Source organism: Pelodiscus sinensis, chromosome 7 (assembly GCF_049634645.1).
Source record: "Pelodiscus sinensis isolate JC-2024 chromosome 7, ASM4963464v1, whole genome shotgun sequence".
NCBI lineage: Eukaryota > Metazoa > Chordata > Testudines > Trionychidae > Pelodiscus > Pelodiscus sinensis.
The window spans coordinates 4,173,462-4,200,120 of NC_134717.1; the positions used below are offsets into that span (position 1 = coordinate 4,173,462).

General features: G+C 45.0%; 1 long non-coding RNA gene across 1 annotated transcript in view; it reads right to left on the bottom strand.

The window, feature by feature from the left end:
- Positions 1-26,659, bottom strand: part of LOC142830137 (uncharacterized) — a 110,818-nt gene that overhangs the window by 73,811 nt on the left and 10,348 nt on the right. The window contains exon 2 of the long non-coding RNA XR_012905107.1: positions 3,578-3,733. This is a non-coding gene — a long non-coding RNA (uncharacterized LOC142830137). The remainder of the gene's footprint in view (positions 1-3,577; positions 3,734-26,659) is intronic.

The following is a 26,659-nucleotide window of genomic DNA, read 5'->3' on the forward strand; positions in this document are numbered from 1 at the left end:
CCTGTCTATCACTAATGTACTTCTTCACACTTGGCTTTTCTCTTGTGTTCTGCCACATTTAATTTACTCCCGTGTTGCTCCAGATGAGACTGATAATGCTCCTAATAACCGCGATTCTAACAGGCCACTGTGGATGTGACCTTTATCTTTCAAATAACCTGTGTAAGTCCAGTCTACTCAGCGAACTTAGATAGAGGACTGTGTTTCCCGGGCTGTGACGGGAGGGACGCAAATTCCAGGATGAGAGAAAATTGATAAGATTGCCTGGCAGAAACAGGCCTTTCCAGCATCGGTCTGCCGGGGCTGACGCCTAGATACATCCCACCAAGCATGCGAATGGACGAGCAAGGAGAAGAGACACTGGAGACTGAAGAAATCTGAGGTGAATGTCCACAGGTTCCAGAGAGAGCTACATTTACACCTTGGGGCGTAAAAGTGGACAGACGCCCTCTCTCGTTGGGTATGTCTACACAGCAAAGTTATTGCGAAATAACTTTCCTAGTGTCTACACAGCCATTCTGTTATTTTGAAATTAATTTGAAATAGCTGAGGGCTTATTTCAAAATTGGTAAACCTCATTCCATGAGGAATAGCCCCAATTTCGAAATTGCTATTTTGAAATAAGTGCTGTGTAGATGCTGATTTCGAAATAGGGGGCCTCCAGCCCTTCCCAGGGTGCCCTTCTGGCTACCCTGCCTGCAAGGTAACTTCTGATCTGATGCCTTGCCAGAACCAGTTCCGGCTGGCCTTAAATGCGATTCAGCATCCGATCAGTGTGGACGCACTATTTCAAAATAGCAAAAAGCTATTTCGAAATGCATTTTGTGTGTAGACGCGTTATTTCGAAATAAGATATTTCAAAATAACTGTTTCAAAATTAGATATTTCAAAATAACACTGTACTGTAGACATACACACACACCCTCTCCCTTTCTTACACACGCACACGCAGCTGAGACAACATTCACCACTGGACTGGATATAAAGGTGGTTACTCTGGGAGGCTGGATTTTTACTTTTCTGTCATTTTTTAATTCCCTGACGGAGACCCTGATGAAGCTTCTGCTGCCTGCAGTCACCACAGAGTATCTTCTTCCGTTCTATTTTGCAGTAAGTAGGCTTGGAAAGGAGTGCTGATTCCCACACTACTAGGTATGGGCTAAAGTTAAGGCTATACACAGCCAAGCCACTTAATAGTAAACACTTTTCTGAGGCCATAAACTATCCCATAGGCCGTTTCCCAGTTCCCAGAGGTCACAGAGCAGCTGAGAGTGATTTTTGGTCATGCTACTATAAGGTGGGTGCATAACTGGCTGGATAACCATACTCAGAGAGTAGTTATTAATGGTTCACAATCCTGCTGGAAAGGCATAACAAGTGGAGTTCCGCAGGGGTCTGTTCTGGGACCGGCTCTATTCAATATCTTCATCAATGATTTAGATATCGGCATAGAGAGTACACTTATTAAGTTTGCAGATGATACAAAGCTGGGAGGGGTTGCAACTGCTTTGGAGGATAGGGTCATAATTCAAAATGATCTAGGCAAACTGAAGAAATGGTCTCAGGTAAATAGGATGAAATTTAATAAAGACAAATGCAAAGTACTCCACTTAGGAAGGAACAATCAGTTTCACACATAGGGTATGTCTAGACTACATGGCTCCATCGATGGAGCCATGCAGACTAGTTTACCCGACATAGTCAATGAAGCGGGGATTTAAATAATCCCTGCTTCATTAAAATAAAAATGGCCGCTGCGCTGTGCTGACGATCAGCTGATCCGGCAGAGCGTGGCAGTCTAGACATGGATCGGTTGACAAGGGAAGCCTTTGTCAACCACTCCTGTAAACCTCATTTCACGAGGCAACGGATCAGCTAATTGTTGACACAGCGCAGTGGCCATTTTTATTTTAATGAAGCGGGGATTATTTAAATCCCCACTTCATTGACTATGTTGGATAAACTAGTTTGCATGGCTCCGTCAATGGAACCATGTAGTCTAGACATACCCATACAGAATGGGAAGCGACTGTCTAGGAAGAAGTACCGTAGAAAGGAATCTAGGGGACCACAAGCTAAATACGAGTCAACAGTGTGACGCTGTTGCAAAAAAAGCAAACATGATTCTGGGATGCATTAACAGGAGTGTTGTAAACAAGACACGAGAAGTCATTCTTCTGCTCTACTCTGCACTGATTAGACCTTAGTTGGAGTATTGTGTCCAGTTCTGGGCATGGCATTTCAAGAAATATGTGGAGAAATTGGAGAAGGTCCAGAGAAGAGCAACAAGAATGATAAAAGATCTAGAGAACATGACCTACTAAGGAAGACTGAAACAATTGGGCTTATTTAATTTGGAAAGGAGAAGACTGAGAAAGGGCATGATAGCAGTTTTCAGGTATCTAAAAGGGTGTCACAGCAGGAGGGAGAAAAATTATTCTCCTTGGCCTCTGATAATAGGACAAGAAGCAATGGGCTTAAACTGCAGCAAGGGAGGTTTTGGCTGGACATTAGGAAAAACTTCCTTCAGGGAGGTTAAACACTGGAATAAATTGCCTAGGGAGATTGTGGAATCTCCATCTCTGGAGATATTTAAGAGCAGGTTAGATAGACATCTAGCAGGGATGGTCTAGACCAGTGTTTCTCAACCTGTTATCTATAAAGCACCCCTTTAAAAATTATTATAAGTACCCCCACTGTCTACAGTTTTCAGATGCACAAGATTTTTTTCTACCATTGTACACATTTATTTAAATAACTTAATCGTAGCCAGGCGGCAGATAAAATTTTTGGGTGTAAAATGTACAACCATAATAACACTTCTCCAAGTTGTGTTGACGTACAACTTATTTTGAGTACCACTAAGGGTGCTCATACTACTGGTTGAGAAACACTGGTCTGGACAGTATTGGGTCCTGCCGTGAGGGCAGGGGACTGGACTCGATGGCCTCTCAAGGTCCCTTCCAGTCCTAGTATTCTATGATTCTATGAACCTATAACAGTGGAGAGTCATAGGTTTGGAGACTGACACCTCCCGGAGCCGGAGGTTAGAGCTGGGGCAATGTCTGGTAAGCTTTTGGCATGTGGGTAGGATATTCTATTATGTTTCATGTTTTCTCTCCAATGTTTCCACTGTAAGAATACATGTACTTGCTCAGAAGGAGCCGTGTGGTAAGTGTGGCCAACACACTGGATGGGAAGGCACTAACGTTTCCAGTTTGAACCGCCCTTCTGTCTGCACAGCCAGTCCTGTTCTTCTTATCATAGCACTTCCCCTTATTTGTTATGAGCAGCCTTCAAACGCAGCAGAACGCGCTGAGAAGAAAGACAAGTCCCTGCAGTAACTGTGGTGTGAAGAAAGGGAATACGGAAGTTGCTGTTCACCACGCCACTTACCACAAGAAGCAGGGGTCAAGAAGCAGGGGTCATGCCAAGAAAGGAAGCAGCAGCAGGTTTAAAACAAGCAGAAGGAAGTGCTTCTTCATACAACACAGTCAACCTGTGGAAATGACTACCTGGAGATGATGTTGTGACGGTCAAAACTGTAACGGGTTAAAAAAGAATTAAATAGACCTACCTGCCATGAATGTATCAATGACCAAGACTGTCAGCAAGACAACCTCATGTTCTGGTGCCCCATAACTGCTGATTACCAGAAACCCGGACTGGACAACAAGGCCTGGATCACTCAGTAATTGTGGAGCTCTGTTCATTTCCTCTGAAGCATTTGTTGCTGTTGAAAGAAAGCGTGTGGGGCTAGATGGATCATTGGTCTTACTCAGTGTGACCGGTCTTATTCCTCCCTGCCCCTTTTCTTTCATTAACAAACTGATTTTGTTAGAGGCCTTCTACTGAAAGCAAGCTAACAACATTGAAGAGATTTAATTTTCATGTTACTCGGTGAAACAAGAGCAATTGACAGCTCGGAAATGCTGATATGCTTAAATCCCCATGAGATTAACCAATAAAACATGTTTTCCTTTAGTAAAATAATAGGAAAATGGCAAGTTAGCGATGGATCACTGCAATATTGTACCTCAAGATATAAAAAATACAACCGTAAGATTTTTAGGAGGAATAATTATAGTACCAGCTAATAAAGGCTCTGTCAGCAAAAACAATAAAAGACAATTACAAAGAAGTATCACTTAAAGAAAAGGAAAATGTGACTTTATTTGAATGCATTGAAATTACATAAACAAGCCATTTTTCAATTCCAGCCATGTTATAAATTTTATCTGCTTAAATTCATCCAGCTATCACATGCTGCCACTAGAATGAAATATTAGCAATAGAATCGCCATTCTAGTTAGTCTCCATTCAACCCCAAACTTTAATAGAAATAACCTGTCGGATTTGATTGAGTGTGATATCGCTATAGGAGCCTTGAATTTAAACTTGGGGGATAAGGAAAATTGCATGGTTTGTAAAGACAGCTTTGACTAGAATGGAAATTTCACTCCAATCCCATCTTGCTGTCAAAAAACCACTTCTAATACTTTCATAAAGCAATTTGCCTTGAATGAAAACAAAAACCTGAAAATAAAATGAAAAAAACAGAAGCACACCCAAACTTTCTAATCTCCTTTTGAGTTTCATTTTCCGGTTTTTACATTGTTTCTCTGTGTAGCTTCGAAGGATTAAAAAAAATAATGACGATCCATTCCGATTGGTTGTCAAGATGCTGCTGCGTTATCAAACACATTCATTTGCGTTAGCATTTTAATCCTTTAAGAGGCAAGACAACACAGAAACCGAGTGAGTCACACATTAGCGGGCGGCTTGGTGAATTAAAAACCACACTTTTGAAGTTGTAAGGAAAAGGACTTCAAACCGAAATCGTTTTTAGAATCACAGACATGGAGCAAAACCTGAAATGGGACTTGAAATTAAAAACAAATGGATATAATGTCTCGGCCCTCCTAGAAACACTGCTGCTTAAATTGATGCTTGGGGGTAAAATGCTGATCCATGCTACCTAGCGCTATGTTCTTGAGGAAACGACACCGTGAGCTTGCTCAGGCTGTAGTAGGTGAGCCTGAAGGGAAATGCAATTTTAGTGACAGATGTGGGAGGCTGATCAATTGCTACACAAGCACTGAGGGATTCCATGTGAGAAATACAGTATGCTACGTAAGGAGATAACAGCCTGATGACTGCAGGAAATAGCTCCATTCCTTTATGAACCCACCAGCCAACCTCCTCTCCCTTTCATTTAATGTTATTATTAAATGTTTTAAGCATCAAAGGCTGATAGGTCAAATTCTAAGGCCAATATGGACTGTGATTCAGCAAGACCTCGCTGTTGGCAGTTTTGCTCTTGGTAGTTTCCCCTATTCGCAGTGCACTGTGCTGCACCGGCCCAAAAGCAGGCTGGATAGACATTGATCAGGGATGATCTAGCTTAGGGCTACTCAACATGCCCTCCACAGGTAGAATCCTTTGAACATGGCCTCCACTGGGAACACGCTCCAAACGGCAAGTCAATATAATGGTCTTCTGTTTATATGTGATTTAGTAGTTAAATTCCTGGACTGTCATTGCTCCTTGAGGGAACGTCTACAGTACACAGTTATTTCGGAATAAGTTAGTCTGGAATAGCACATCTATACTGCAGGGAGGCTTAAAATGAGCCCGAGGCAGGCTTCATAGAATCATAGAATCATAGAATCATAGGACTGGAAGGGACCTCAAGAGGTCATCGAGTCCAGCCCCCCGCCCTCAAGGCAGGACCAAGCTCCATCTACACCATCCCTGACAGATGTCTATCTAACCTGTTCTTAAATATCTCCAGAGAGGGAGATTCCACCACCTCCCTTGGCAATTTATTCCAATATTTGACCACCCTCACAGTTAGGAAACATGCTATCTCAAGTTAGCCCCTCACCAGGGCCATTCTAAGTTATTCTTCCTGGGGCTCTATTTCGAAATAGCAGAAGTGGAGCATCTACACACGCCTTATTTCAAAATAGCTGTTTCGGAATAGGTGTTATTCTTCATAGAATGAGGTTTACAGAAGTCGGAATAAGCTGTCCGTTATTTTGAAATTATTTCAAAATAATTAAATTGCTGTGTAGATGCTTGCATAGTTATTTTGAAATAACAGCCGTTATTCTGAAATAACTTTGCTGCGTAGACGCCATAAAAGTGCTGTCATATGGGTGGAAATCAGGTAAATATTGCATTTTATTAATATCAGCAGAACCAACTTAAATGGGGCCTGCATGTTGTGTAGTCTTGCCACGATCTTTGTATTCATGCCCGTCTATGTGAAAGAAGCTATTTGCATATATTTGCATATATATTTGCATATATATGCAACCGCACTGAAGTTGTGACTCACAGCACATGCTGAGGGTATCACTGTGGCCCCCAGGGCTTCCGAAGTTGAGTAGTCCTGATCTAGCTGGTATTAAGTCCAGGCCTCTGCCCCCACAGCAGGACCAGAGGACCTCTTGTGGTTCCTTCCAGTTCTAATGTTCTATGAGTCTATGATTGTAAGAACATGATGCATCACCTTGCCGCTTTCTCAGTGTGTTCTAGTAAAAAAAAAAAATTACACTCACTAAAGTAACACCTCACGATAATTACGGCACCAAAAAAGAAAAGTGAGTGATGTAGGCAGTGGTCAAGAGGCTAAGGTGGTTAACTTTAAGCCAGAAAGTGGAATTATTGGATAAGCTTGCAAGTATTGATAGGGCAGCCCCAGTAGCTAGAATGTAGAGTACAAGTCTACTGTGAGTTATATTAATAACAGGAGAAACACATAAAGGACAGCGTTACTGCAAGTGCGCCAGCCTGGGAGAAGATGTCACGTGTGAGTCGTGATCCCATAATAGAGGAAATGGAGAAAAGGCTTTAAGCATTTGGATTGAAGATCTGGCATAGAAACGAGCACCGTGAATGGCGCTGTCATTCGAGAAATGCTGGTGGAAGCATTTTGCACCAGCATCTGGGAGCGAGGGGGGAAGTCATGACAGTGCAGTGTCATTCAGTGCAAGCCAGGGGTGGTTTGACCCAAAAAAAAAAAAAAAAAAGGCCCAGTTTACATCATGTGAATTTAACGGGGGAATTGGCATCCACAGACCATAAAGCATAGACTTATCGCTTGCAGCTTCTTAAAATGATGGAGGAAAAGGGCTCTGTGCCCCAAGTAGTTTTCCATGCAGATGAAACTGCCTTGTTTTGGAGAAGGATGCTAGTAAGAACATCCCTTTCCAAGGAGGAAAGGACAGCTTCTGTCTTCAAGGCAGTGAAAGACAGGCTAACCCTTCTCTGTGCTAATGCCTAGGGAGATTGCATGGTGAAACCTAGGTTGCTCTACCATGCTTTGAACCCCGGGGCATTGAAGGGAAAGCATAAGCACAGTTGACCAATTTCTTGGAGGTCAAACAGAAGAACTGGGGTCACAGCTGATATATTTTTTGATTGGTTCCACAACTGTTTTGTCCCTGAGGTAGAAAAATATCTATGGGCCAAAGGGCTGACCTTCAATAGGCCTCTCATCTTGGACAATGCCCCGGGCCACCCAGAAGGCACTCTGAAATTTGCCCGTTTTCATGTGGAGGTGGTTTTCTTGTCACCTAACACAACTTCCCTCTGCAGCCTCTTGACCAGCGTGCAGTTGCTATTTTCCAAGCCTATTCCACGAGGTGCACCTTCGCCGAGGTCCGTAATGAGCTGGAAGCTGAGGAACCGCTCAATCACAGGAAGTGCTGGAAGGACAACACCCATGCTAACTGCATCTCTAACATACAGGAGCTGATGAAATAAAATCATCAACCATCAGCGCTTGTCGGAGGAAGTTGTGGAAGGAAGCTGTCAGTGAGATCGCTGATCTCCCGTGTGTCCAGGAGGAGATCAGAAAGGCCCATGGTCTGGGAGGCGAGGGTTTTGAGGATATGGAGGAATCGGAGGTTGAAAAACTGATTGAGTTGCAGATAGAGGAATTGACGGATGAGGCCCTAGAAGGACTTGTGACCCATAGTGAAGACGAAAGGGAAGAGGAGACAGAAAAACCCCGATATAAATTTAGAATTACTGGCTGATCGCTTCCGATGCAGCAAGCAGGTCACTGAAAAAACCATTGAGTATGTTCCCTCAACCATAACAAGCACCATAAAATATCCGTATTGGCTCTGGAAAGGTTCTCTACAGAGGCCTGAGCCAAAAAACCCTTAAGCATGTGCATAATTTTAACCATGACTATCCTCATTGACATCAGAGGGACTACTGAGGCACTGTAGGTCATTGTACCTAGTCAAGTGCATTGGAGGCCTAGGGCCTAGGGTGGGCTGACAGACTTGCTGGGGACCTGGACAAGGTGGGGCTCGGGGGGCTGGGTCTGTGCTCTCAGAAGGCACATAGCCATAGGCAAAATGGGTAGGACGAAGGGCAGCCCCCCCTCAGAACCATCCAGAATGTGTCATATCACCTCCACAACCCTCCTGCAGTGATTTAAAGGCCCGGAGCTTCCCTGTGGTAGCTGCAGCCTCCTGAAGCCCCAGGCCCTTTTGAATCTCCATGCCCCCAGGCAATTTCCCCTTTTGGCCTCCCCAATCCCCATTGACAGGCCTTCTAGGGGTGCTGATGAAATGGCAAAATTGTTTCTAAGGCCATCAGTCATTTGTGTGAACAGTAGAGTTCTCACTAAATAGGAAACGTTACTGTTAATTCGACAAAGAAGGCGATTAAGAACAGCATGTTTTTGTTAACTCTCTCGTGGGTCCGTTCCTTGTGGTTGGCAACAGAGGCGATCCGCCTGCAATGGAGTTTTCTATCTTTTAGCATGATCCGTGACAAGTTCCCTTCCTGAGAGGCAAGCCAGTTCAAAGCAGCCCGGCTTCTCCACCGCTTCTGAGTACGAGCATTTCCATTTTCTTCAAGCGTGTTTCTTGACGCGCACAAGAAAAAAGTCTGACTCACCTCTCCACATTGCGAAGGACAAAAAAACAAGTTAAAAACCCCTCCCTACTGGACAGACATCCCTGAAAAGCATTAGGAGGGGAAGAAAAGCCACAGCCGCAATTCATCAAGGAGGAAGGTTTCGCCTGCTGAGTTATTCAAGTCCCCAAGGAGTTCTCCAAGTCCCAATTAAATTGAAGACAGCTGGTCATTTCCTTTGAGATGTGAGGAGGCAGTTGCTCCGAGGAAGGTGGAAAAGCAAAATTTGAAGCTTGAAACAGGCAATATGCTCTATGGATGTTGACTGGTCATCTTTCTGATGGGTAACAGGCATTGGAAAAACTCCACAGGGTTTATTATCACTAGTGTGAGGGCCTCTTAAAAGAGATGGGAGAAAATATCATGGCTAGAAGTTGAAAATTGCATTTGCAAGAGTATGGCCGGCATTTACATTTTTTCAGGCCTTCAACCTTCACATTGCTGGCTTCAGGGAAAATTCCCCCACCTGAACTCTACAATGGTCTCAAGTTACAGCGGAGGAGGTCTCGGTTGGATATTAGGAAAAACAATTTCACTAGGAGGGTGGTGAAGTACTGGAAAGGGTTCCCAAGGGAGGGGGTGGAATCTCCATCCCTAGAGGTTTTTATATATTGGCTTGATAAAGCCCTGGCTGGGTTGATTTAGTTGGGATTGGTCCTGCCTTGGGCAGGGGGCTGGACTTGATGACTCCTGAGGTCTCTTCCAGCTCTAGGATTCTATGTTACACATAGAATCCTAGAACTGGAAGAGGCCTCGAGAGGTCATCAAGTCCAATCCCCTGCCCTGACGGCAGGACCAAGCACCATCTAGATCATCCCTGACAAGTGTCTGTCCAATATTGCTCACTCCCATCAATGGTGCTAAGGCCATGTTTCTAGACCTTATCCAGGTTCATTATGGGGGAGTTGCTAGCTGCAAATTTCTGATTTAGATACACATTTTTCCCAAATTCCATGGATGTTCTTGTTTTAACGCATTGCAGAGTGGGGCCAGCCAGTGCTTTTTTTGTGATGGTGGTACTGCCCGGTATGCAGTACTGGCACCTCCAGTCAGAGCTCAACAACTTTTCCCTGGAGTACTGGCACTTTTTTTTTTTTTTTTTTTTGGTAAAAAAGCAACATTGGTAACATTTGATCTCTGTTTTTTTTTTTTTTACAGAGCTATATGTACAATGCAGTGATTGAATATTTATGGGATTAAGTTCATTCTAATGATCCCAGTGCTTGGTCCTGCCATGAGGGCAGGGGACTGGATTTGATGACCTCTCGAGGTCCCTTCCAGTTCTAGGGTTCTATGATTCTACTAGCCTTTAACTTTCTCTTAGCTTTCTTCTTTCTGTCAAGTGGCAAAGACATCTGTTTTGGGGACTGGTAGTTCCAAATTTGATTCCTGATCATAGCTGCGATGCTTGGCTATATGTGGTCACGGCCCGTTATATCGGCAGTATGGCTTTTGGATACAGGCCTCTCTCCACTAACTTAATTAATTGACCACTGCCGGAGGCAGAAGAGTAGGTTGCTGGACCCATGCTATGGAACATCCTACAACATGAGGGGAGGTAGCAATCACCAAACCTGGGATTTCCAAAGAAAGCTTATGACAGTCAGGTCTCTAAATCAAAAAGACGCAAATTCACAATCAAGGGATAAAATCATCAAACCATGTTAAATTCTGAAGCCGGGTGTGTACACATTCCAGCGATGGAACAAAAGGGGAGTGATGCCTGAATCTATTCTTTGGAAAGCCCTTTTTGGGATCTTCATGGACGTGAGATCTTCCATTTATTTTATAACCTTTGAGATAATGTTTTCCATTAAAAAATGTTTTCCAGTAGACATTTGGGGCTCCCTCTTCCCCCCAAAAAAGTGGCCTCCAAGGAGCATTAATGACATAGGCCCTTTTTTTTAAAGAGATTTAGGCATTGCTGCCTGCAGAGTTACAGCTCCTAACTGCTTTAAGAGACCGGTTCTGCATTTAGAAGCCCATCAAAGGGATTTTGATTCTTACATACCTAAGAATTCTTATGTACCTTTTGGAAATGAGAATTGGTCTCACAGCTCAGAACTGAGAGCCGCCCTAGCTTCGATATGTAAATACTTTTTAAAATCTGGGTCTGGGATGTCTAAATCCCATTCTCAAAAGTGACAATTGCTGAAATCGATGCACCCAAGAGGCTAAAAGTCGCTACTGAACATGGGATTTCGGCTGCTCAGGAACTTGAAAATTGTACATACCAGCTTCCCTGCAACTATTCTATGCCAAAGAAAACCATGAGGTTGTACATTTTATTAGTAAAATAAGACAAGAGTCTAATGGGGATGAAGCTGGAGTGTGGCAAATTTATAAATCACATGGAAATTCAACATGGCATCTGTTGAGTGTGCGATAATAAAATGCCCCAGAAAGACAATAGAGTAGAGATTGGAGGAAGCTTCTATTAGACAGGGTGAGGGAGGAAGAGAACATCCAATTGCTCTTTATAGCACATAATACTGATTTTTTTTTATGGATTTAAAGCTGTCTAATGGCTTTTTCCTCAAAGGAATTCATCACCTGTTCAATCATTTACACTCTGGTTAACAGTGCTGCAGGATCATCTCAATGCTATAAAAATTGCTCGGGTTTAGCAGAGTCTCTTGCCCTTTGATTTATCCTTGCAAGTCTCTTCGTGCAGATATATATTTTTTTTGACTCACCAAGACAAGTGAGCCGAGTGACTCCGAGGTTGTTTCCAAGCACTAAATCACCAGCACCGGACATTCTGGGAAACAGGCAAAGGCCTGCCACATTGGAATTGGGGGATTTCAGAGTTTATGAAAGTGAGTGACTAACAGGAGTGAGAAATGAGGTTCTCCAGTGATACAAAGATAAGGCCAAGGCTATCAGAGGAAACAGGACTGGCGTTACTGGAGGGAAAGGGAAACTAGACTGTATTTCACCAAGTGAAAAAGATAAAGTAGTTCTGGGGAAACAGAAAACTCAGTGCTCTGGAAAAGTGCTGGATTTGCATCCGCCAAAGCATTATATTCTTTTATCACTCAGCAGTGGGAACATTTTCTAAACAGCCTCATGTTAAATATGTATTGGGCTCCTGAGGATGCTGGAAGTTATATGACCAAAAGGGATGTGTGAATAAATCAAGGAAGTAGAATTAGATGGCTCAGGAGATGGGGAATGGGTATGAGACCCTTCTAGATCACTGATTTATCTTCTTCACTTCATGGAAGCTTCTAAGAATTGTGACCATGTACACAGTTGTGTTCATCAGATGGCTTACGCCGTGTTGCAGCTGTGTCGGTCCCAGGAGACGAGAAAGGCAATGTGGGTGAGGCCGTATATTTTATTGGACTGACTTCTACTGGTGGGTAAGAGACAACCTTTCAAGCTATGCAGCAGTGCAAGCTACGCAGCACTAATTCAGGCTGAGTGGCACCTTCATTCTGAATCACCTAGATTTCTAGAGTTAGTCTGAGGAAGACTTATCAAATCTGGTTTGGTTTCCACGTGGAGCAAAAAAAAAAAAAAAAAAAAAAAAAAAAAAAAAGTCTGACACAGGTTGATGAATTTCTTAACAGACCAGATTTTTCAATGACTCTAACTCACAAACTAGCAGCTTGACTTGTACATTTTATTTTGTGCTCAAACACCAAAAAGTGAACATTTTGGGGGGAAAAAAGTTGTATTGCTTGTACATCACACAGAGGGTGAATTCTTGATGCAAACTCAATTCAGTCTGAACTGTAGGGGTTACTACAGAATATGCACATCATATCTATGCTTATAAGCAATAAGATTAATGTTGCATTAATATGACCACTAGCACATAAAGTCTGAGACTACTGCGTATTCCTGTTTGACAACAAAACTACTCTGCCATTTACCCCACTGTGAACCTATCTGCTGTTCTCTCGCTGGCAGCTGGCAGCTGGCAGCAGTGCACATTGGAGATCTTCTGCAGCATTGTCAGGGAGACAGTGCAGCTTGTGACATATTAAATGAACTAATGCAATTTTAAGACAAGGACAGGCACTAATAAGCAGTATCATGAATACAGGCAGTCCCCGACTTACGCGGATCCGACTTACGTCGGATCCGCACTTACAAACGGGGCTTTCTCGCCCCGGAGGTCGAGGTGGCGGATTGCTACCTGCGAGCTCCGGGGCGAGAAAGCCCCGTTCGTAAGCTGCTCCGGTGCCCCTGGTCTGCTGGAGACCGTCTCCAGCAGACCAGGGGCACCGGGTGGGTTCCCGCGCTTCTGAGGCTTTGCAAGAGCAAAGCCTCAGAGGCGTGGCACCCCGCTGCCGCTGCAGCTTTGCTCCCCGTGTCCCTGGTCTGCTGGGGAGGGGGGGGATGCAGCTAGTGTGTCCCCCCCCCCCAGCAGACCAGGCTTTTGTTTTGGACCCTGGGGCAGAGCAGCTGGGGAGCTGCCGATTGGTCCTGCAGCGCCACTCTGGGCACTACTGGACCAACCCAGCAGCACCCCAACTGCTCTGCCCCAGGTCCTGATTCAGCCGCTGCTGGTCAGTTTCAGCAGTGGCTGAATCAGGATGCCTGGGGCAGAGCAGCTGGGGTGCTGCTGGGTTGGTCCAGTAGCGCCGAGGAGCAAGGAGCGGTGCTATTGGAGCAACCCAGCAGCACCCCAGCTGCTCTGCCCCAGGCGTCCCCAAGTCAGCCGCTGCTGAAACTGACCAGCGCTGACTACAGGAAGCCCGAGGCAGAGTTGCTCTGCCCCAGGCTTCCTGGAATCAGCCGCTGATCAGTTTCAGCAGCAGCTGACTTGGGGACGCTTGCGGTTCTTAAGTTGAATCTGTATGTAAGTCAGAACTGGCGGTCAGTTTCAGCAGCGGCTGAATCTGGACGCCAGTTCCGACTTACATACAGATTCAACTTAAGAACAAACCTACAGTCCCTATCTTGTACGTAACCCGGGGACTGCCTGTACTTCTCAACATGTCAGCTTCCCATAAACAGGGAACAGATAAAACTGTGGATGCTATAAACAGAGGTGAGCTCCTAAAGAACAATAGTAGGTCACTAGATCATCTCATGTCTCCTTCTGCTTGGCCTCTCTTGCCCCCTTCCGATTCATTCAGGGCTCTCTGTGTTTTGTCTTAAAAATTCATCTGTTTCTTAAATTCACCACTGCTCTTTACCTCAGTGCTTATTGGGATGACTTATCTTTTATGCTTACTGCCCCTTGTCAAATGTTTTCATTTTTCTACAGGTTCCGCCCTGCCCTCCCCTCCTTCCAATTTCATGGCTCAGATTAAAGTATATATTTTGTTCTCCACATTGTTGTTTTGTTTTGTTTTTCTTGGTGAGTTGGCCGGCTTTGTTCCCCCTTGGTAAATGTCACGAATGTGACTCCTTATTTTCAATCCATTTCATTTTTATTTTTGTAATCATCTGAATCCTGTTTTGGTTTTGGGTTGCATGGGGTTTTTTGGGGTTTTTTTTTGTTTTTTTACATTAATGCAACAGCCATGAGCATTTTGGGTTTTTATAGCAAGTCAAGCTTTGGAGAGTTCAACATTTTGTGAACTCGCTTTTAGCCTCACAAATCTACTTTGAGTTCACAAACTCCTTTGTTTTTATCCTGTCATTTAAACCTGCTCTTCGATGTGTTGCTTATACTCCTTTTGTGACTCGGCCACAAATCAACTGCTCCCAATTGCTCCCAGCACATAGACTTTTGGTCAGTTTTTTCACTCTCATTTATTTTAGTGGGAGCTGTGTGCTTTTGAAAATCCCACTTAGATATCTAGCTGCCTTTGTAGGCACTTAGGGTGTGTCTAAACTACATGGCTCCATCGATGGAACCATGTAGATTAGGCTGATCGGCAAAGGGAAATGAAGCCGCAATTTAAATAATCGCGGCTTCATTTAAATTTAAATGGCTGCCGCACTGAGCCGACAAACAGCTGATCAGCCTCCCCGTTATGCCTCGTAGGATGAGGTTTACCGGGGAGGTCGATAAAGGGCTTTCAGGTTGGCGCGGGAGCATCCAGACTAGCGCGCTGAGCCGACAAACAGCTGATCAGCTGTTTGTCGGCTCAGCGCAGCAGCCATTTAAATTTAAATGAAGCTGCGATTATTTAAATCACGGCTTCACTTCCTCTTGCCGAACAAACAAATCTAGATAGCTCCATTGACTGAGCCATGTAGTCTAGACGTACCCTTAGATACCATTACTGATCTTGAATCATAGCTCAAGTTCCAGTGGTCCACGTTGAGGTGGTGAACGTCTGATTTACCTTTAAATTGGTTTGCTGGGCTAATACCACACAAGGAGGGGCTTAATATTTGGGGTCTGTTTTCTTTCTATCACAGTTTTGGATCTGATTCACCTGCCGATTCATCAGCCTGCTTGTAAAAAATCTTGCATAATCAGGAGGCTGACCTTCCCCAAATCATGACAACAACAAAGAGGAGGAGAGACATGGAGGGTTGAATCAATGTGCCATGATTCGATTGTGTTCCACTGAGAGTTAGGGGTCAATACAGCTCTTTAACTTGAGCCTGGAGAACAAGAAAGGAGCCTCTGAACAGAGGGAGTTATCAGTGTTGGAGACTTTGCCGGTTGTTGGTAAGGAGGAATGTTGTCAAAAGTTGACTCTGGGGGCGGGGGAAGCCACAAAAAGGCTGGAGAGAAGGAGTTCCTACTGATGGGCTGCAGTGGCGGCAGAGATTTGACATTGAAGGGACACTGGACTAGGTGACGCAGTGTAGCTGTTCTTATGCCCTTGTTCCCTTTCCTGTTGGGGGAGAGAGTTTTTAGAATACTCCTCCCCCGGAATTGAGAGTAGTTTAGGCAGATAGGAATCACTGTTCTTTCTGGGGGCTGCAGGGAAGACAAAATTATCAGAGCGGGGTGGAAGCTGTTGTTTTTAACATTCTTGTGAAAGTTCAGCTCCATGGGGAGGTGCCCAGCCCAGAATCTCTGGGAGCCGCAAGTGCAAGAACAGGAAAACTCAGGGCCCTTCTGACATTGAAGGTGCTGAAATGTAAGCACCGTGAAAGCTTTGTCCAGCCTTGATGGCTTCATCCATAGCTGGGCTTCAGCAGCTGATGTCGTCAGCAGGCGCCCTCTTCCCCATCAGCCTGCCTTGAGCTACCAGGAGATCGATCTGCCTGCCGCTTGGGACAGCTCTGTGGCTCGGAGCAGGGGGAGGGGCATGGAATGAGGATCTCCAGGTGTTTGCAAGGGGGCAGAAGTGGGTCGCCGTGATTTTCTCCATTAGGGGGCAGAGCAAGAACCTCGAATATCCAGCACATTCAATTTGCTGGCAACTCCCATTCCCCATGAGTGCCGGATAACAAGGCTTTCACTGTATTTATTTCTGTCATGCTTCAACATATCTGCTCACCAGTTACAGACCCTGAATATCATATTCAAACCAAAGTATGGTAGCTGGCTCCTTATCCTCCTTCAAGCTCCCCTTTGCCTGGCTGCCTACAAAAATCCTGACAACTGGTAGACCACTGCCTGTCAGGCGGACCACCACCATCTATTAGAGTCAGATGGCTGGAAGAGTCAAGGAATCAGTCTGTTTGTTGCCCTATACTTGGACTGTTGGCTCCAGAGCCACTCTTCGGCTGTATGGGGCCCTAGGCTGGACTAGTAAACGGGTGCCCTTATTTCTGATGCAGCTTGGGGGATGACTTTTTAGAGCTATGATTTTATGACTTTCAGCCACATGCTAAAGAAATGGTTTTAAATGCAGGTCCTGTCGACTGACACTGTACATTCAGAAACTGGCAGTCTAGACCTGGGTTGGCAAATGCCTGGTAAATGGCTTGATTGCCGCTGGAATGGCTCTTTCCCCGGTCCAGTATTCTGCGAATAGGCCTGGCAGGCTTTGTCACTTTTTCAGTGAGCTGGATCCTTTCTGGAGGAAACAGCGCCACAGAACACGGATCGGAAGAAGAAAGAGCGGGGGCACTAGGACCCAGCAGGGCCCCAAATTTTCAGGCGCCCTACACAATGGCATAGTCTGCATGTGGGTAAGGCCAACTTTGGTCAGCTCTTTGGAGCAGTCAGCCAAACTCTTAGTCTTCGCGCTACCATGATACATCGAGTAAAAGCAAAACTTTTTCCTAAGAAAAACCAGTGAGATTAGGCTGCAGGTTGCATTTGCAATGGACAGAAGAAAAAAAAAAACCGAGTCTAATCGGAAAGGTAATTAATATGCAAAATCCATCTTTTTCCTGGAGCCACAAACCAGAAAGCTGACCTCCTCACAGCACCTTGCAGAGTTGTCAGCGAGTGATTACCAACAATATCAAGCTGAGCATTAACTCTAATGTCAATAAGCAATGGTTCTAGTTCGGGTCTGGTAGTCACCCATCCCTAGCTGGAATCTTACTCTCAGATTGAGCTGCAGGAAAATGGGAGATCAAGAAAGGGCAGCACAAGAACAAGTTTAAAACCGATCATTAATCATAACACAACTTCCTGATACGTGAGGTTTCTCCATCTTTAACAATCTGACATTTCATTCTTCCCACTACACTTTATAAAGGTCTTCAGTATACATACTCTATCATTCAGTTCTTTGTGTGGGCCATTATATCTGATGGAACTTAAGGATATTGTAGGCTTGCCTCACATATCAGCCTTTTTAAAATGGGCAAACATCAAGAATAATTCATTGTTAACTACAGGAAATGTCAGATTTTCATGCTTGATAAAATGCTGCTGGCAATTTCCATCTTTTTATGAATTCATTCGGAACCCGTTGCAAAAAATAAAAAGGAACGCTCTTGTCTCTCGTTATATAGAGATATGATGGTTTTTACTGTAATGACTCCAGAAACGATGGCATGTAATATTGTTATGACTACATCCCGGGTTGCTGCTATGGAAGTTTTGAACATAGTTCATTTTAACCTAACAAGAGGCACTAGATAAACAGTTAACAAAAAACCCCCAAAACAACAACAATCAAACAGATATTTTTGTGAATGAAAGTGACGTGTTCACTGTTAAGCATAGAGTTGTATTATTTGGCTGTGTCTAGACTGGCAAGTTTTTCCGTAAAAGCAACTGCTTTTGCGGAAAAACTTGCTACACTAGCCACTTGAATTTCTGCAAGAACACTGACGATCTCATGTAAGATTGTCAATGTTCTTGCGGAAATACTGTGCTGCTCCCATTTGGCAAAAGCCCTCTTGCGCAAATCATTTGCTCAAGAGGGCCAGTGTAGACAGCACAGTACTGTTTTGCGCAAAAAAGCCCCGATGGCTAAAATGGCGATCAGGGCTTTTTTGTGCAAAACCGCATCTAGATTGGCACGGACGCTTTTCCGCAAATCTAGACGCACTTTTCCGAAAATGCTTTTAACGGAAAACTTTTCTGTTAAAACCATTTCCGGAAAATCATGCCAGTGTAGACGTAGCCTTTGTGTTTGGTATTTGGAGAACTGCCCATCGACTGCTGAAAAACCAGTTCCAAAAGTTGAATAAATCCAAAAATTCATCTGAGAAAGATCTTTACTTTGGGCTGTGTGCAAAGCACCCAGAAGAGGAGGGAGAAGCTGGGTTGGTGATTGCAACCCATTTCTCTTTCTCTTTCTCTTTCTCTTTCTCTTTCTCTATAACCGATGATTAAGTCACTCACCTGGAATGTAGGGATCTAGGTTTGAATCCCCGCTCTGAAACTGACCAGACTTAAAAAAAATGTTGGATAAACCAAAAATTAACACAAAACAAACAAACAAAATCTGATTCTGAAAAGGTCCAGGGAACATGACCTATGAGGGAAGGCTGAAGGAATTGGGATAGAAATGTAGCCGTGTTAGTCTTGGGTAGCTGAAGCAAAATGCAGGACAATGTAGCACTTTAAAGACTAACAAGATGGTTTATTAGATGATGAGCTTTCGTGGGCCAGACCCACTTCCTCAGATCAAATAGTGGAAGAAAATAGTCACAACCATATATACCAAAGTATACAATTTAAAAAAAAATGAACACATATGAAAAGGACGAATCACATTTCAGAACAGGAGGAGGATGCGGGGGGGGGGGAGGAAGGAAGGTAAGTGTCTGTGAATTGATGATATTAGAGGTGGGGAGAGTGGGATGTCTGTGAGCTAATGGTATTAGAGGTGATAATTGGGGACGCTATCTTGGTAATGGGTAAGATAGTTTGCGTATTTGTTCATTCCTTCCCGGAGAGTGTCGAATTTTAACATGAATGACAGTTCAGAGGATTCTCTTTCAAGTGCAGATGTAAAAGGTCTTTGTAGTAGAATGCAGGTGGTTAAGTCATTGAGAGAGTGTCCTTTCTGGTTAAAATGGCAAGAAACTGTTTTTTCATTGTGAACTTGTCTGATATCTGTTTTGTGGGCATTAATCCTTTGGCGAAGTGTCTGAGATGTTTGTCCAATGTACATAGCAGACGGACACTTTCGGCACATGATAGCATAGATTATATTTCTGGATGCGCAGGAATTGGGTTTGTTTAGTTTAGTTTAGAAAAGAGAAGATTGAGGGGGGACATGATAGCAGTTTTCAGGTGTCATAAGGAGGAGGGAGAAAACTTGTTCATCTTGGCCTCTGAGGATAGAACAAGAAGCAATGGGCTTAAACTGCAGCAAGGGAGGTTTAGGTTGGACATTAGGAAAACGTTCTTAACTGTCAGGGTGGTCAAACACTGGAATAAATTGCCCAGGGAGGTTGTGGAATCTCCATCTCTGGAGATATTTAAGAGTAGGTTAGATAAATGTCTATCAGGGATGGTCTAGACAGTACTGGGTCCTGCCGTGAGGGCAGGGGACTGGACTCGATGACCTCTCGAGGTCCCTTCCAGTCCTAGTATTCTATGATCTATTGGAGTCAAACCAACTTGCCCTCCATCTTTTAAAACTGCCGTAGAACCCAAAGAGTCAGTTATTTGTCCAACTCCATTCACAAACAATTTGCTCACTATGTTCACAAGTCTGCATTTGGATGCATGCTTTCAGACCCGTGTGAAGTACTGATGACTTCAGTGCAACTCCTCAGAGGAGCATAGCATCACTTGGCCTGCTGGAAGACAATTAGGATGAAATCCATAACCAGCGTTATTTGAAAGGTTTGTTTCAAAGAGCTTGCCCTTTTTTGGTAGAGGCGGGATGGGGTGAACTCAAGCTGATCAGACAGCATTGTGTGTTAGTAGTGGCTCCATCATTTTTATTTATAATTTGTACTACAGTAGCATGTAGTCTCTATTACCAAGATCAGCACTGCAGACATACATAGAAGGAAGTAGCCACTACCCCAAGGAGCCCACAGTTTAAAGAGCTACACCAAACTGTTCCAATGTAGAAGATTGGGACCTGATGTATGGAGAGATTATGTGACTTGCCCAAGGTCATAGCTGGAGTCTGTGGCAGAGTTGGGAACTGAATGGAGACCTCCTCAGTCTCCACCCAGAATTTTAACAATAACATCTCCCTTCCTCTTTCATATCCAGCAACCAGGCTTCCTGGATCCCCTATATTTCTAGCAAATGTTCCTCTTTCTGGGGGAAGTCATGGAGCTCGATTGTCAATTCAAGCCTTGTTCTCCGTAGGATGTCCCTCATGGCCATGCTATGTTGGTTTAATGACAGCTATGGCGGCCTTGAATCCTAGAACCACAGGGTTAGAAGGGACCACAGAGGTCATTAAGTCTACTCCTCTGCCAAGACGTAGGATTTGGTGTGTCTAAACCTTTCAAGCCAGATGGCCCTTCAGCCTCCTTTTGAAAGCCTTCAGTGAAGGAGATCTGATGATGTTCCCAAGCAGTCTGGTTCATTGCTCTGCTTTCTTACACTTAAGTCACCAGAGAAAGCTGACCTCAGGAAAAAATATCTTAAGATTTTGCACTGCATCATACATACCTTGAAAAAAAGTTGGAAATAGAATCTTATTTTTATTTTAAAAAAATCTCAATTTTGTTTCGAAAGAAAACATTTCCCCCTCATTTCAGCCACTTTCATTCTGTTTATATAGTCGTTCATGAGGAGTCAGGGGCAGCAGTATGTAATAGAACAAGAAAAATCGGAGCTAAACTCTAAAACCAAAATGCATTTCAAAAATTAATATTTGAGAAAATGTCTGAAGCAAAAAGGTGACCGAATGGACCATTTCCAGAATTTCGCAGGACGTTTATGAAATATGGTTGTTTTAGTTCTGAACTGGGCCCCAAACACACTGTGAAATATTGACCTTTCCATGAAATGCAAATTCGGAGTTTGGACAGCTCTGCTGATTAGAGAGAGGTGATAACATAGCAGAAGGGATAACATAGAATCTGTCTCTGTTTGAAACTCTCCGTCCCATTGGGGTCAGTATGGTATTTTTAAGCCTTTTGCAATAAACCAAGGGGAGCTATGGGAGGAAACACCGTTCAATGCTTCTAGTTTTAGTTTGGTGAGCAACTGAATTCCTTTTGTCCCTTTATAAAGGGGACACTATTATAGCCGTACAGAGTTAACAATATGGTCCCATTCAATCCTTTGATTCCCTGATCCCTGTGTCAGAAATCAATTTCCTCTTATAGACCAGACTGTGCAGCTCTCGGAGTCTCTACTTCAAAGTTTCTTTAAATGTCAGCTGTGCTATTATCTTTCACCTGTGAAAAATGAGGAGCCAGTTGTTGGGGCATGAGCAATTCTTTAGACATTCTTGCTACAAATATAGTAAGCTGGTGTAATAAGGCCTTAACAATAATCTATGGAAGGCAGAAATGCATTTCCATTCTGCACAACACTTATGAGCAGCCGTTTGGATAGGCCCCATGAATGGAACATTTGCATTGTTTCCCAATGGGGAAAGAAATGTCTTCAGCACTGAAGTGCAATTTATAGGTGCAATCAGCTAAGCATCGACTCTTAAGCATCTATGGGTATGTCTACACGACAGCACTAATTCGAACTAACTTAATTCAAATTAGTTAATTCGAACTAAGCTAATTCGAATTAGTGCATCTAGACCTAAAAACTAATTCGGATTAGCGTTTTGCTAGTTCGAACTAGCGCGTCCACATTGAGTGGACCCTGAACCGAAGTTAAGGATGGCCGGAAGCAGTGCCGGCAGGGCATCAGGTTAGGGCTTAGGGTGTGGAGCTGCTGCCTCAGGCAAGCCGAGGGCTGTGCTTAAAGAGACCCGACCCCCACCCCGGACAGACAGTTCTCAGGGTTCCCCACTTGCTCGTCTACCTCAATGAGGGACAGCAAAGCAGTCCTGGCATGGAGTGCCCTGAGTGCCCGTACTCGGCACATCACAGCACTCGGCAATCAGCCCGGCTGCATTTGCCGCAGGCTGCCATCCGGGGGGAGGGCAACCGGGGGGCTGTCAGGATCCAGAAGACCCTGCAGGAGAGGTTCTACCCCGAGGAGACCGCAGAGCCACCCCAGTCCTCCCCATTGGAGGCTCGTGCCCCATTCCTCCCTCACCTCCTTCCATTTACCCCTCCCTAGCCCCCCTTCCTGATGTTAAATAAAGAGAGTTTCTATTTTTGAAGACAAATGTCCTTTATTTTTTACAAAACTGGGAGGGGAGGAGGATTAACCTCTGGGGAGACTGGGAAAAGGAGGTGGGAGAGGGGAAGAGAGGGTGGGAGAGGGGAGGGGGAAACCTGGGAGGAGGGAGCTGGAAAGGGGAAGCCAGGAGAAGGAGGAGGGGAAGTATAAAACTATGGTACGCTATATCTTCAGTACAATGTACAGACGTGGTCTCATCACCTCAAAAAAGATGTTTTGGCCTTGGAAAGGGTTCAGAAAAGGACAACTAAAATGATTAGGGGTTTGGAACGGGTCCCATATGAAGAGAGGCTAAAGAGACTGGGACTTTTCAGCTTAGAAAAGAGGAGACTGAGGGGGGATATAATAGAGGTCTATAAAATCATGAGTGCTGTGGAGAGGGTGCATAAATAAAATTTCTTCATTAGTTCCCATAATAAAAGGACTAGAGGACACCAAATGAAATGAATGGGTAGCAGGCTTCAAACTAATAAAAGAAAGTTCTTCTCCACAAAGCAAATAGTTAACATGTGGAACTCCTTGCCACATGAGGCTGTGAAGGCTAGAACTATAACAGAGTTTAAAGAGAAGTTAGATAAAGTCATGGAGGTTGGGTCCATGGAGTGCTATTAGCCAGGGGGTAGGAATAGTGTTCCTGGCCTCTGTTTGTGGAAGGCTGGAGATGGATGGCAAGAGACAAATGGCTTGGTCATTGTCTTCGGTCCATCCCCTCCGGGGTAGCTGGTGTTGGCCGCTGTCGGCAGACAGGCTACTGGGCTAGATGGACCTTTGGTTTGACCCAGTATGGCTGTTCTTATGTTCTAAGCTCAGGGCTCAGGTTAGGGGGTCTCACTGGACCACCTTGATTTTCATGCAAACCTGCTCCTGGGTTCGCATGTGGCCTTTGGTGGCCAGGCTGGCCTACACGGCCACTTTCCTGTGTCTAGTGCGGAGGTTGTGGACATTGGAGGCCTTCTCCCAAACCTGGATGAAGTCCACAATCTCCGCACTAGACCTGGTGGGCGCCCACCTCTTGCAGCCCCGGGCAGGCTCCTGGGAGCCGCCAGCCTAGTCCCAGAAAGAGGTGGAGGGCTGGGTGGCAGCGGGTGGCTGGCTCGTGCTGTGCCAGGTGCAGGGTCTGCTGGCTGGGTGCTGGCAGGCTTGCACCTGGCATGGGCACCATAGCCAGCCCGTGCCCCTTTAAGGGTTCCAGGGCCTAAAGGGGGGCAGAAGAGTTTCCCTGGTTTGGCCCACAGTGGCCACCAGGGCAACCTGGGAAGGGCTAGCCTCCCACTAGTTCTAATTAAGTGGCTACACAGCCCTTAATTCGAACTATTTAATTCGAACTAGGCTTAGTCCTCGTAGAATGAGGTTTACCTAGTTCGAATTAAATGCTCCGCTAGTTCGAATTAAGTTCGAACTAGCGGTTTGTATGTGTAGCACCTATTAAAGTTAATTCGAACTAATGGCTGTTAGTTCGAATTAACTTTGTAGTGTAGACATACCCGGCGTGATTAGGACCCCATTAAGGATATACTAAAAAGGTGTGGTTATGACCAGTTGCCTTGAGAATGTCTTGGCTGTGAGGAACAGGCTGTGAACCTGTACTGAGGTGGCGAGAGAGCTGGCTTGTGACACAGGCAGGACAGTCCTGGTGCCACACGGGGCAAAGCAGGGGCTGATACCAGAGAACATAAAAACATAGAGTGAGATAAGCTGATGGAGGATGGGTGAATTAATGGCCATTTGCCAGGATGAGTAGGAATGGTGTCCCTAGCCCAGAGGAGGTCAAGACAGCCTCCACAGACCAGAGCCATTCCTCCACGCAGGCCCGGCCTTAGTGCAAGGTGGTTGCCTTGGGCCTCGCACCTTCCGGGTCCCGCGCTGCCCGGCACCCCCCCGACTGCTCGCTCACTGTCTGTCCTGGCTGGGAGCCACTTGGCCATGCGGTGCAGCCACCCACAACATGCCACCTTGGTCCCCGCAAACTCTTTGGCCGGGCCTGCCTCCTCACCGGTTGAGCCAGCCCATGGCTACTCTGACACTCTCCCACCTCCAGGCCAGTCGAGAGCACACAGTCTCCTCCCTCGCCAGGGGTGCGCGACACCAGACGGACCTGCCAACTGTTCAAACAAGATGGTGGTCCCGTCTACGCATCACACAGGCCCCTGGAAGGGTGGTAGGCGAGAGATTTCGCACGCTTCCCCGTCCCCAGGCCCTGAATGTCACTATGCCAGGAGTCTCAAACTCCTGATGGTGCAATTTGGCCCAGGACTCCCGGTGGGCTGGGGAGGTCTGTCTGTTACCAGCCCCCAAACCCCGCCCCTTCCTGCCATTGCTCCGCCCTCTCTCCATGGCACCCCAACCTTGAGGATGCAGCTTCAAGGACCACGGAGGGAGGAGGTATTGGCATGGTGCAGTAGTTGTGTCTCCCTGCAGGAGCTGCAGGGAAGCGAAGCCCAACAGAGCGAGCACGTCCGAGGCCTAGCACGTCATCCTTCCGTTGCAGAAGGCAGCGATGGTGTGGCATGGGGGTGATTTCTCAATGGCTGTTTCATTGCTCTGTATGTGCCCCAGGCCTTTAAAGGGAAGCAGCCAAAACAGCAGGCATCTGATTCAACCTCTCAGAAATCGCAGGTCGAAAAGCAAAGTGTGGATGCCAGAAAACGCCAACATACCCAGAACCGACTCTAGTTTAAGTCAGTAAGCAGACTTCCTTGCTGTCTGAAGTGGCTTCCCTACAGGGAAATTGCATCACACACTCACCACCACATGTCTTCATTCACCGTGTGCGCCTGGGAAAAGAGCTTGTCTGGGGCTATGTCTACACTACAGAGTTTTTTTTCCAAAAAACGGCCGTGAACAACTCTTCCTCACAGATTGAGCCCAATATTTTCCAAGTGAAGACAAGGACACCAGTGACGCTCTCCCCTTCACAATTATGGCAACGATTATCGCCCCTGAATCAGAGTGTGTGGAAAAGACAATCAAAGTTCCAAAAGTACGGAGAAAGACTTTATCAAGTCCACTCTGTGATAGTTCTACTCAATCTACTGGAAAGCGCCCCAGCCTCAAAGTTTTGAAGCGATCTAGCACGTGAGGGGATGACATATTAGACTTTTCAAAAGGGACCACAGTCTGTCATGCTGACCACTACTGGCTAGTTGTTTTCATCCTTGCAGACCCTTGCCTTACTTTGCACCCCCCAAGTGACAGCCAGCACATGAGCTAATATGGAGGGGATAGTGAGATCTGGACAATATTCTTTTGCCCCAAATGCTTCTTAGGTGAAAAATGAAGGTTCAGCGCCACTGACGTGTCACGAACCTGTGAGGAGTTTGCTGAATTGTTCATATGAAACAAAAACAAAAATAAATAGTCTAAAAAAAATGATGTTTCATGTCAGGCATTTTCGAAACAAAAGGCTTTGAGCTTTCAGTTCACAATGACATTTCATGTTAACATTTCCTTTCATTTTATAGATAAAAACACTAATGAAATGTCTGAGATCTTCACAATTTGGTTTTACCTTTTGATGAACTGAAAATTTTGGAAGAAAAATTTGTTTTCAGTCTAATGTTTATTTTTTTTTATTTTTTTGGAATTGCCAAGAAATCAAACACCCAGTTATTCACCCAGCACTATTAACAACCCATTAAGTTGATGTGGCTTTGTTAAACCTCTCTGGTCCTATGCTCTCTGCAGACTCAGAAAGGTTTCCATTATATACAGCAATTACTGTTTGTTTAATGGTTCTCAGCACCCCAACCTTAAAAAATGTTCCAATACCCCTGTAAAAACTGCAGCTCATGCAGAAACATTTAGAAGCCAAATCCACACACACAAATATTTCGGAAGACACGTGAGATGTCCATAAATAGCAAAGTGGCTCTCACCACCTTGGAGTTGCTTCGAACAGGGACATGTCTCTTCTATTCCCTTCCTGGGCTGAATTGACTCTTATGAACACCACAGTGTCATGGGCCTTTCTCAGCCGCTCACAAATACACCAGACTTGTGAGTGGTGATGGATCTGAGTGCCAGAAATAGGCGACTCTAGCACTTGAGCTGAAGGAAAACTCTATTATCACTAAGAGAGAGGTAGTCTGGATTGTTGCTGGGACCATCCACTAGAGAGAAACATGCTCACACGCATTAATCTGGGGTACACTATAATCAAGAAACACTTGATATTTGTTTTGCCTGGTGTTTCTCAAGGATATCTTTGTC